Source organism: Pelobates fuscus, chromosome 4 (assembly GCF_036172605.1).
Source record: "Pelobates fuscus isolate aPelFus1 chromosome 4, aPelFus1.pri, whole genome shotgun sequence".
NCBI classification, from domain to species: Eukaryota; Metazoa; Chordata; class Amphibia; order Anura; family Pelobatidae; genus Pelobates; species Pelobates fuscus.
Window position 1 is genome coordinate 346646457 of NC_086320.1, and position 13391 is coordinate 346659847.

A 13391-nucleotide genomic window follows, 5' to 3' on the forward strand; every position below is an offset into this window, starting at 1 on the left:
TATTAGATGCAGACGCACAACATGGAGGGAGATTAATCAAGGCATAACAGATGCTATATTGGATTCAAGGTGCTAAATATTGAGAGAGAAATTATGTTTGTTTCCTTGGTGATTGATCTTTATTTAGCATTTTGCACCAGAACAGAACCTTTTTAACGTGCTTCCTGTAATGTCATATTCTATTGGTTTCTATGGTGATTGAAGACCAGCACCTGTTTTTACCTTTTCATATATTGCAATGTCATATCATATTCCTCCATTCACTATAATGCACATTGTAGTGAGAGCATAAGTGCACAGGGGGTTCCGTACTCACAGAATGCCTTTAGTTACCCCAGTTATTGCCACTGTGACACTCGATAGATTATGTTCTTTTTTTGGAAAACCATTGTCTTTGGTGTATGCGTGTTGGAAATTATAATCCCAACAGGTCTATGAGTAATAGAGAAATACAAAAACACATTAAATGTATACTTAAATTAACAATAAATATATACGTGTATTTTTTTATTTTTTTTAATATGCACTTTATGGCAAAGGATGGCATTAATGCCAATACAAATGTATTGCTATTATGTGTTGCATACATTGACATTTACGTAACAAAGAAATATTTTATATCTGAAAGTGCGAGAGGAGAAAGTTTCCTTTGCTTTATGTAAAAAAAAGTCCTTTAAATTCTATTATCACTGGCACATCACTTACAGAAATATTTTCTGAGAATAGAAATATCTCACAGAAATCTAACCTTAACATGCAAATATAATATTGATGGAAAGGAAAATAGATAGAGGCAGCCAAGCAGTAAGGCTACGCTTGTGAAAGTATTTGAAAAGCAGAATTATGAAAGAAAAAAAAATCATATAACCTGGGAAATCAAGGACGCACATACCCAATATAATTTAATTTTTTACATTTTTTTTTTTTTTGTAGGGAAAGCAAACTTCTAAACCCAAACTACAGAATGCACCAAAATGTATTCTATTAACATAGAGTAAAACAAATGACACTTGGCATCTGGATGTGTTTATTAAAGGGACACTCTACTACCCAAATAAAAAAAAATACATAAAAAGATATATTTTTTGTAGATATACTCCAAATGAAAACTTGCATGCACTTAATTATGCATTTTATTTTTTTAAATTCTTTATTTTTGGTAAGTCGGTGTGATACATTGAACATTTTGTAGAAACAAATCCGCAATATGTACAGCAATAAAGTAAGTATAAACATTGTCTGTTTTACATTGTTGTGTTGCTTTGCCCCTGTGAGAGGTTACTTGCGTACTGACGACTTCAGGTTATTTCATTCTGTATTCTTATTAACCATTAACAATTAACAATTAACTGTTTCCAGGAGTGTTATTGTGTTTGCATATGGTTACTATCGGTCTACTTCCGTTTCGTAGACTTGTTCATTTCATTTAGGCTTACTCTCCCTGGAGAGTCTAGCACGAAGAGATAATGAAGAGAGGAAGAAGAAGAGGAAGAGAGAGAGAGAGAGAGAAAAACAAAGGGGGGGGCTAGGGTCCTTCTCGTGGTTGGGTCGGGGTGAAGCAGAGTTTTCTGGCTCTTATGCTCCTTTTGTCCTAGCAGCTTCAGTCTCCTGGAGGTTTGTTGGCCCGGCGGGCGCCCCATTGTCATTCCGGGTTCCATGATCCCACGGCCGTTGTGTGGGGAGTAGGTTGGTTGTGTGAGTGTGCGTATGATGTCCCTATTTCCCTCCCTTCTCCTAGTCTCCCCAGTCATCCATAGCTCCCATACCTTTTCGTGTGCCTTTAGTGTACCTCTGATTTGAGCTGTTAGTTGGTCCATTACATGGGCGTCTTTTATCTTATTTATGACTGTATTAATCTGGGGAGTAGCTGGCTTGAGCCAGCTCTGTGCCATTGTTTATCTGGGTGCTAGGGTGATTTTGTTTAACAATTTTTGTTCCTTCCTCGGCCAGTTATCCATTGTTCTAGACAGGAGGAACACCCACGGGTCTATGTTTATCTGTCTTTGGAACACCCTCTCCAGCAAGCGCTGCACCCCCACCCAGAAGGTCTTTGCTTTGTGGCAGTCCCACCACATGTCCGTGTACGTCCCCTTAATTCCACACCCCCTCCAACACAGGTCGTCCATAGATTTGTGCATATGGTATATTAATTATGCATTTTTACATTGGATATCTATCTAAAAACAGCTTCCAAAACCTGCAGATCTCTTGTCTGCTGCCTTCGCAAGCTCTCCTCTTGTAACCCGCCAAGACTTTCTGTGGCTGTCCAATCACAGTCTTCCCAATGCAGTTCAATGAGAAGTCATTGCAAGGCAGGTACTCTGGGCAATTGCTGCCTCTTGAGTTCAGTGCAAATAAGCTAACCAAAAAGCTACACCTCACTCTCTTCCTCACCAATATTACCTCATATATCCCAAATGCCTTTTGTTCTTGCTCTCTCTATTATATTATATATATATAGTATGATCATATACTGTAACTAAACCCCCATTATTTTTTGCCTAGATTAGGTGTTTTTAATAAAACTAACAACTTTGCACCTGGCCTTATCTCAGGACCCTATTTAAGCCTTGTACTGCAGAGAACTTGAGATGGAAGGATTTCCCCAAGTGAGTAGCTCATTTAGCAGACAGAGTAGGACCTGCCAAATATGGGGTACATTGACGTTGTGGCAGGCTTATGCAATGTATGATCATATACTGTAACTAAACCCCCATTATTTTTTGCCTAGATTAGGTGTTTTTAATAAAACTAACACAATTGTTCAGTACTAAAATAACTGTTTAGTAGATTAGTGAGTGCACTGGAGTTTCATTTTTACTGTACTTATTGGCCCCCAGCAGCACCCCATTTAAGTATGTTTAGGTGAATGCAGCCAAACCCTTGTTTTCTGATATATGTATGTATATATATATATATATATATATATATATATATATATATATATGTAAAGGACAGAGCAAGAACAAGGCACTCAGGATATATGAGATAATATTGATGAGGAAGAGAGTGAAGAAGAATTGAGCTGGCAGAGAACTTAGACCTTGAGTAAATATTGTTAAATAAGCTTTTCAAATTATTTAATATTTTGAATAAACTTTTCAAATATTTTTTTTTTCAAACTATAAAGTATCAAAAAATATATTATATATAAAAACTATACCAATGGGGGGCAGAGCTTAGCTACTGAAGCAGACGGTCGCATGATCCTGAAGCTCCAGGCTTCATGCTGCTGAATAAGCCTCATTCTGTGTCCCCGACCTTGGCAAGTATTCTGCCTATTCTTTGGTTAAGTCCAGCCATTCTAAGGCCCGGTAAGACGTTACCTTTAGTCCTAGGTGTGATACAGTTCTCTGTGTTGGATCAACTAGTAATCCTGACAGGATCTCGGAGGATGTTCCAGAAGACAAATTGCCACATGTCATGAGGAAACTTCTGGTCGCCTAGCTGCCGCCGCAGCGGGCTAAGGCAGAAACTCTGGATGGCCTGTTCCGCATCCCCAAACCAGCTAAAGCTTTGGCTGCTGTCCCGAGAGACTTGGTGGTCCACTTCCAGAATGGAATGGACAAAACGGCAGTTCCTGCTGCCCTCAAGGGGAAATCCCTATACCACTTTGAGAGTATGTTCTATCAGGACCTCTGTCACCCTGTCATGCACACTCCTCGTTATATATGGAGACTCCACTTGCTCTATTCGAGATCTCCAAGGTGCAGCAGCGCTGCTGCGAGACCTGGGTCTACCGCAGGACAGTCTGACCAGTAAAGACCCCACCACTGCTCCAACACCTCCACATGCCTGGAACCCGGCGAGAATAACCCCGTTCATCCCGCGACAGCCCTCATCGGACTCATATGCAGCAGCCACGACCTGAGAATAGACCAACATACTTCCTTACCCTAAACGCATGTTTTGTTTTATCTGGTATGATTTCGCAACTTTAGCTAATTGCAGCTTTATACCTTTATTAACATCCCTAGGTAGTATAGACCGACCGATACAGACACCAGTTCATTCACCCCTCGCACCCCCCCACCTCAAGGTCCTATTGCCCAGTTCTAACCACTTATCAGACAAGTAAGGCATTGCTATCTTCTTTATACATCCATAGCTGACACCTTACCTGAAAATGCATATGGTTATGTGCTTCAACTCATGATTTATCTTTTTATGTATGCTTTTACTCTCTTACTTACTCACCTTACACACATTAGCCCTGGAAGGGCAATGTAAGTGCCGGTGGTATAGTAACCTATCCTTGCCTAGCAAATGTGTTACTCTCTGTTCGCTGTTCTTATAATTAATGTGCAAGTTTTATAACATATATTTGACTACTTATGTCTTAACTAAATACTCTAAACCCTAGGCTCACCTTATTCAGCCTACTATTCTTGAACTCACTATCCTGGCATATCTCTCTCTTATCTTAAAACAAAAATTGTGCCTGAATATCAAATGTCACATCTTCATTTTACACGAAATTAAGTAAACGTTGATGCTTTGTCTTCCTTGGATTGATAATTAAAAGCAAATGTAGATGCAATGTACAAAACACTGAGGAAATCCTTGGCAACCGCTGCTAACTGCAACTAACCAGGAGCTCAGATTGGAAGACTATGTATTAATGAATCACTTTTACTGACTCTCACACTCTCGATTTGCTGATGAGAGCTTTAGAAGAGTGGGGAATAGATAGCAGAATTGTGTAAGGGTAATTTAGTAAAGGATTGCCATGTCAGATGTCATGAAGCAAGCAGTCAGATAGGATAAGAATTTTAAAAATTAGCAGAATAAATCTTCAATTGGTAATTTTTTTTATTGTTTTGTTACCAAATATATGTGTATGTATATATATATATTCAACTTATGTTGTGAATTTTATTTGAATATATAATTTTACAAAAGACCTACGAGTGCTTTCATTTTCTCATTTCTTCATTTATATATATTTTCACTGGGGCAAGCACCTCAGCATTTACTGTATCATACCTTGATGCTGTGAGTGCCGTATAGTAGTAGTAACATATATATATATATATACACACACTGCTCAAAAAATTAAGGGGAACACTTAAACAACACAATGTAACTCCAAGTCAATCACACTTCTGTGAAATCAAACTGTCCACTTAGGAAGCAACACTGAGTGACAATCAATTTCACAGGCTGGTGTGCAAATGGGATAGACAACAGGTGGAAATTATAGACAATTAGCAAGACACCCCCAATAAAGGAGTGGTTCTGCAGGTAGTGACCTCAGACCACTTCTCAGTTCCTATGCTTCCTGGCTGATGTTTTGGTCACTTTTTAATGCTGGCAGTGCTTTCACTCTAGTGGTAGCATGAGACGGAGTCTACAACCCACACAAGTGGCTCAGGTAGTGCAGCTCATCCAGGATGGCACATCAATGCGAGCTGTGGCAAGAAGGTTTGCTGTGTCTGTCAGCGTAGTGTCCAGAGCATGGAGGCGCTACCAGGAGACAGGCCAGTACATCGGGAGACGTGGAGGAGGCCGTAGGAGGGCAACAACCCAGCAGCAGGATCGCTACCTCCGCCTTTGTGCAAGGAGGAACAAGAGGAGCACTGCCAGAGCCTTGCAAAATCACCTCCAGCAAGCAACAAATTTGCATGTGTCTGCTCAAATGGTCAGAAACAGACTCCATGAGGGTGGTATGAGGGCCCAACGTCTACAGGTGGGGGTTGTGCTTACAGCCCAACACCGTGCAGGACGTTTGGCATTAGCCAGAGAACAGCAAGATTGGAAATTCGCCACTAGCACCCTGTGCTCTTCACAGATGAAAGCAGGTTCACACTGAGCACATGTGGCAGACGTGACAGAGTCTGGAGACGCCGTGGAGAATGTTCTGCTGCCTGCAACATCCTCCAGCATGACCGGTTTGGCAGTCGGTCAGTAATTGTGTGGGGTGGCATTTCTTTGGGGTGCCGCATAGCCCTCCATGTGCTCGACAGAGATAGCCTGACTGCCATTAGGTATCGAGATGAGATCCTCAGACCCCTTGCTGGTGCGGTTGGCCCTGGGTTCCTCCTAATGCAAGACAATGCTAGACCTCATGTGGCTGGAGTGTGTCAGCAGTTCCTGCAAGACGAAGGCATTGATGCTATGGACTGGCCCGCTTATTCCCCAGACCTGATTTCAATTGAGCACATCATGTCTCGCACCATCCACCAACGTCACGTTGCACCACAGACTGTCCAGGAGTTGGCAGATGCTTTAGTCCAGGTCTGGGAGGAGATCCCTCAGGAAACCATCCGCCACCTCATCAGGAGCATGCACAGGCGTTGTAGGAAGGTCATACAGGCACGTGGAGACCACACACACTACTGAGCCTCATTTTAACTTGTTTTAAGGACATTACATCAAAGTTGGATCAGCCTGTAGTGTGTTTACATCAAAGTTGGTTTAGCCTGTAGTGTGTTTTTCCACTTTAATTTTCAGTGTGACTCCAAATCCAGACCTCCATGATTTGAAAAATTTGATTTCCATATTTTAATTTTTGTGTGATTTTGTTGTCAGCACATTCAACTATGTAAAGAACAAGGTATTTCAGAAGAATATTTAATTCATTCAGATCTAGGATGTGTTATTTTTGTGTTCCATTTATATTTTTGAGCAGTGTATATATACAGGACAAAAAAATCAGCACTTACAGGATTTTTAATGCAAAACTTCTTTACTATAAAAGTGTCAACGTTTCAGTTACGACCAGGAACTTTCATCAAGACAAAAATATAAAATGTTTTTGTCCTGATAAAAGTTCCTGGTCGGAACTGAAACGTTGACACTTTTATAGCAAAGAAGTTTTGCATGAAAAATCCTGTGAGTGCTGATTTTTTTGGTCCTGCATATTCAGTGCAATCGAGCACCGGATTACAGATAACTGTGAGCAGGAGTGCAAGGCTTGTTTTCTTTTTTCTTTTTTTCTGTATATATATATATACAGGGCCGGATTAACATAGGGGCTGATGGAGCTGCAGCTCCAGGCCCAGGCCCATGGAATAGGCCCATTTAAAAAAAAAACACTACTCTTAGGTTTGCCACCTGACTGGTATTTTACTGGCACAGCCGGTATTTGAGGTTGCCTGGCTGTGCCGGTATTGCAGTAATACCATCAATACAAATGCATGTATTTTTCTCAGAGTAAATGAGAAAATAAATAGATTACTCTGCAATACCAGCACCGGCCAGTAGGGGTCACTGTGTGTGGAGAGAGGCAGGGATAGGAAGTTACAGCATATCCCTGCCTCTCTCTACTACTCATTGATCCGTGGGGGAGCAGCAACACAGCACAGAGTCCAGACAGCAGCTCTACAGCTCAGGTAAGTGAGGGATGGGGGGAAAGGCAGCAGGGACACATGGGACACTGAGACACTAGGGGACATGTGGGGACACTGAGACACTAGGGGACATGGGGACACACACTAGGGGACACAGACACTGGCAGACCTGGGAACACTGAGACACTTGGGGACACTGGAAAACATGGGGACACTGACACTAGGGGACACTGAGACACTAGGGGACATATGGGGACACATGGTGACATAGACACAAGAGGACACTGAGACACTAGGACACAGACACTGGGAGACCTGGGAACACAGGCACTTGGGGACACTGGAAAACTAGGGGACACTGGGACACATGGGATGCTGAGACACATGGGGATGCTGTAAGACATAGGGACATTGGGAGACACTGAGACATTGGGACACGGAGACACTATGTCCCCATGTCTCCCAGTGTCCCCATGTCCTCCAGCCAGTGTCCCTAGTGTGTGTCCCCAAGTCTCCCAGTGTCTGTGTCCCATGTCTCTCAGTGTACCTAGTGACCCCATGTGTCCCTATATGTCCCAGTGTCCTCATGTCTATGTCCACAACTGCCCCCAAGTGTATGTCTCCCAGCCAGTGTCCCCTAGTCTCCCAGTGTCTGTGTTCCCATGTCTCTGTGTCCCTAGTGTCTTAGTGTCCCCAAATGTTTCAGTGTCCCCATGTCTACCAGTGTCTGTGTTCCTAGTGTCTCAGTGTGCCTAGTGTCCCCATGTCTCCCAATGTCCCTATATGTCCCAGTGTCCCCATGTCTATGTCCCAACTGTCCCCATGTCTCCCAGTATCCCCAAGTGCCTGTCTCCCAGCCAGTGTCCCCAGTGTTCCCTAGTCTCCCAGTGTCCCCTAGTCTCCCAGTGTCTGTGTTCTCATGTCTCTGTGTCCCTAGTGTCTTAGTGTCCACAAATTTTTCAGTGTCCCCATGTCTCCCAGTGTCTGTGTTCCTAGTGTCTCAGTGTGCCTAGTGTCCCCATGTCTCCCAGTGTCCCTATATGTCCCAGTGTCCCCATGTCTATGTCCCAACTGTCCCCATGTCTCCCAGTGTCCCCAAGTGTCTGTCTCCCAGCCAGTGTCCCCTAGTCTCCCAGTGTTCCCTAGTCTCCCAGTGTCCCCTAGTCTCCCAGTGTCTGTGTTTCCATGTCTCTGTGTGCCTAGTGTCTTAGTGTCCCCAAATGTTTCAGTGTCCCCATGTCTACCAGTGTCTGTGTCCCTAAATGTCTCCGTGTCCCCCTGTCTCCCAGTGTCCCCATGTCTCCCAGTTTCCCCGGTTCTCTCAGTGTCCCCATGTCTCTAGTGTCCCCGTCCCCATGTCTCTAGTGTCCCCGGGTCTCTCAGTGTCCGCGGGTCTCACTGTGTCCCCAGTATCCTAGTGACATGGGGACACAGTGAGACATTGGGAGAAATGGGGACACAGACACTGGGAAACTAGGGGACTGGGCGACATGGGGACACTGACACTGTGATACATAGGGACACTGAGACACTGGGTGACTTGCGACACTGAGAGACAGGGAGACACTGGGAGCAATCCATCTATACAGCAGAATCAAACTGTGAGTAGTTTGTTGGTGATTTTCAACTAGGCAGATCAGGGGCAGAGATAGCACAAGTCCAACATAGCCCTGGCCAATCAGCATCTCCTCATAAAGATAAAATCAATGCATCTCTATGAGGAAAGTTCAGTGTCTGCATGCAGAGGGTGGAGACACTGAATGGCAGTGCTGCACACTAGGCAGCACTGCCCCAGGAAGCACCTCTAGCAGTCATCTAAGGAGCGGCCAGTGGAGTTATTTTCTCTGAAAAGACAGTGTTTACTGCAAAAAGCTTGAATGGAATGATTCTACTTACCAGAACAAATACAATACCGTATTTATTCGAGTATAACGTGCACACGAGTATAACGCGCACCCCTAATTTTCAATTAAAAATCGGTATAAAATTTTGTACCGATTTTTAATCGAAAATTAGGGGTGCGCGTTATACTCGAATAAATATTAGCCCAGCAGAAGAGGGAGGGAGTGGGTGCTCCGATAATACCTCCCAGGACCGCCGGGCTCATTACAAGCCCGGCGGTCCTGGGGGGGGGCGGGCAGCAAGCGTTTACTCACCTCCCTGCAGCTCCTCCAGCTCCCCAGTGTAAATCTCGCGAGACCCACGGCCGTCGAGCTGGCCGCGGGTTATACTCGCGTTATACTCGAATAAATACGGTAAGCTGTAGTTGTTCTGGTGACTATAGTGTCCCTTTATGTTTGGAAGCTTGAGAGGGATGTATGGGAACAAAACTTGTGTGGACTGGCTGACAATAAAATTAGTTTAGGTAATGCAGACGTTGGTCTCTCTAACACTGTGGCATGTCCCCTTTATTCTACACTCACCTTTTCTCTGTCTCAGACTATATACCAGGAACTTCTGCCTGCTAGTAAGAAGGTAAGGAGACTAGTGGACCAGCGAGTGCTAGGGTACAGTCCTTAGAAAGCATGGAGTGAGCGCATCATTAGACACATTTATGTCAAGCTCAGGTGTGCTGCCTGCATAGTATGCCCTTAGTTGGACAGCCTGCAGGATTGGCGGGCAGCCTGACATACATTCATGCCAGGCTGACCTTCCAATTCTTTGGACAAACATGCCCCCTTTCTGGGCATGTTCACCCCTTTTGGCAGGTCTGGTCACGTGATTCGCGCCAGTGGCACACCCTTTTACCGCGCCCATTGATTTCCTGCTTCACTGGACACTGCTGTTAGGGGGTATGGATTTACTTATAAGATGAACGCATAAATTAGAGGGAGATTAGCATAGAGTATGTGTTTTCTTATAGCTGCATCCTTTGAGTTTCCCTCCAGCACCATCTCCATCAGATACATGATGCTTGGGAGGTATGACTGTTTTAGTGTTTTTGGTCGATAAGATTCCGTAATTAGGCCCATCATAATTGTCAGCTCCAGGCCCACTGGGCTCTTAATCCGGCCCTGTATATATATATATATATATATATATATTCATTTTATAACAAATATAGTCATATTGATTTACAAACCTGCATACAGTATTGCTATTAGCAAAATGTATAAAGACATTTTCTTACAAGCAGATGTGAAAATATCTAATTGTCACTTCCTGGAATGTTTAATATTACATTTTCTTGTGCGCTATTTTCGTATCAAATATGTATATGTTAGGTCTGCAAATGTAAATTAAATGCAGAAATTCAAACATCAGTCCCAAAACAGAGCACCTCCATATTGACTCCTTGTCAGTCATTGTTATAGGTTGTCTTTTTCTAAAATAGTTCTCCCCACAACTTGCATCAGGTATCCTCACAGAGGCGGAGATAATCAGTGATCTGGATGGAACATTGTAAGTGGAGAAGGGGAAACAGAAATATTTAATACAAATTTAAAGAATGCAAAATTTCTCATGAATAAAAGGTTAACATAAGGTAAAGGTGATTTTCAGTATTTTATTAAATAATGCAATTTTAAAAAGGGACAGACCCCCTTTAATTGAGATTTATTTGCATGGTCAGTTTTTAAACATGTATACAATTCATTCAATAAATTGAAGGATGGATTTTAAAGGGCATTTAAACCTTGATTTAATATTTTTAGATATGATTTTCAAATGATTTATTATTTAGAAAAAATATTTTAATATTTATTTACATATATATATATAATCTAACTTAAATGTAACATTAACGCTGTGTTATTGCAGTGCTCATTAGAAGACTTCTGCAATGAAAAACCTTTATCTCTCTCTCTCTCTCTCTCTCTCTCTCTCTCTCTCTCTCTCTCTCTATATATATATATATATATATATATATATATATATATATATATATATATATATATGAAGAAATAAGAGATGCACTCTCAGGTCTTGATCAATAATAAAATCGGTATTTTATTCTCCAAATATGGTTAACATTATCCGATCGACGTTTCGACCCCTTAGGGTCTTCCTCAGGATCCTGAGGAAGGCCCTAAGGGGTCGAAACGTCGATCGGATAATGTTAACCCTATTTGGAGAATAAAATACCGATTTTATTATTGATCAAGACCTGAGAGTGCATCTCTTATTTCTTCATATATATATACTACAACGTGGGATAGCACCTAGGCATTTAAACTATTTTTTTTGGAAAGGGTGAGTGCCAAGGTACATACTTTCTATTTATATATATATATATATATATATATATATATATATATATTGATATATTTCTTGACACTAACATTTAAAAAAACAAACTACATTTTTAAAAATATAAAAATCATTTGAAAATGCTTAATCAAAAATATTAAACTGAGGACTTACCGTGATAAAAGCAGGTTTTTTTTTGTGTGTGTGTAAATTGTATTATTTGACAAGAATCAAGAGATTTGTCATGATTGGAGATGCATCCCAATCTGGGCAAATTAAAGAAAACTTTGGGAGGAGCTGAGGAAGGGCAGAGGACAACCAGTGGGTATTACAAGAAGAGTAACATCCATGAAGCAGCGCTGGAACATAGGAAACGTGAGAAGCCTGTCTAAACACTACCAAGTTGTTGAATCTGACTGACAAACCTCATAATAATTTAACATATAAAATGTGCACATATTAACATATACCCTATTGTTACAATTGTTACTTGAAAAGCAAGAGGAATGCCGTTGGAGTACCACATGCTCATTTGTTATACCTCCATGCACTACAAAAATAAAGAATAAAAAAGAAAAATAATAAAAAAATAAAAATAATAAAAAAAAATGTTATTCAGCTTCCGAATGAATCTAAAATGGATGCTGTCCAGGAGGTGGGAAAGTCTGGGAGGGAGGGTCTGCTGCTGATTGGCTGGAATGTGTCTGCTGACTGTGAGGTACAGGGTCAAAGTTTACTCAATGATGACGAATAGGGGGCGGACCGAACATCGCATATGTTCGCCATCCGTGGCGAACGCGAACACACTATGTTCGCCAGGAACTATTCGCCAGCGAACCGTTCGGGACACCTCTAATCAGGATAAATGGAATATCTGGTGACTTTAATATATATCAGTGACCGTGGCTGAAGCATTGTCATTTGATTATACCAGTGATAATGAACTGATGATGTAGGACCATGAAGCTTGTCATTATTTAGAATATCAGTATAAAGTGAGAGTGAGTGGGCATCTGACAATCCACTTGTCTTCCTCTCCCCAGGACTAAACAATTCTACAACTTCAGTCTAGAATTAATATCTGTCCTCCAGGGTGGAATAGAAAATTCGTAGCATTAAGCCGGTTGCAATGGCATACGGTAGCTGGAGTTTCTAGCCTGCCAATCCAGTCAGATGGGGGAAAACAACAGGAGAAAAAAAAATGGAGAGTAAGTTGGAAAAACCACAGGACAAAACCTTTCCACATCTTCAGTCAGTGGTTGGAACACTATTTTCCAGTGTTTAACAGCAGAGCCTTAGCATGACATTTCTGGCATTACATCCAGCATGCACTACTGTCTTACTTTAACCCCTTAAGGACCAAACTTCTGGAATAAAAGGGAATCATGACATGTCACACATGTCATGTGTCCTTAAGGGGTTAAACTCATTGGCTGGGGGAGGAATTTACACACATGTTGCTCATATACATTTATATCACATTGGAGACTAGAGTTCTATTCATGCACATTGCACAACTTTATTTCTTCAACAACCCTATAAACATTCTCCACTGGAAAAGATCATGAATGAAATCTGAATCACACACAGAGATACTATTTGGGACTGTTTTTTTATATGGGTACTAGACCCTATTTAAGTACTAGAATCAGCTCTCTTTCCAAGTATCTTAGTACGCTATGATTTTATGAGGATTGTTATGCTTTTATAGCTTTTATATACCGTTTGTTTTTCTTTTTGGGAACACAGTGTGCTCATCGCTTTTATTGGCGTTTGTTCTGTATGTTATATGTGCATTCTGACTGAGTGATTCTATTAATAGATGTTACACTCCATTTTTTTACAGTTATTATTAGGGTCTCGTATTTTTTTTCTCCAGTATTTTGTATTCTGTTTAATAAATTTGTGTTT

General features: G+C 41.6%; 1 protein-coding gene across 1 annotated transcript in view; it reads left to right on the top strand.

Annotated features, from left to right (window-relative positions):
- PLXDC2 (plexin domain containing 2) overlaps nt 1-13391 on the top strand; it is a 520796-nt gene that overhangs the window by 271017 nt on the left and 236388 nt on the right. The window lies entirely within an intron of this gene.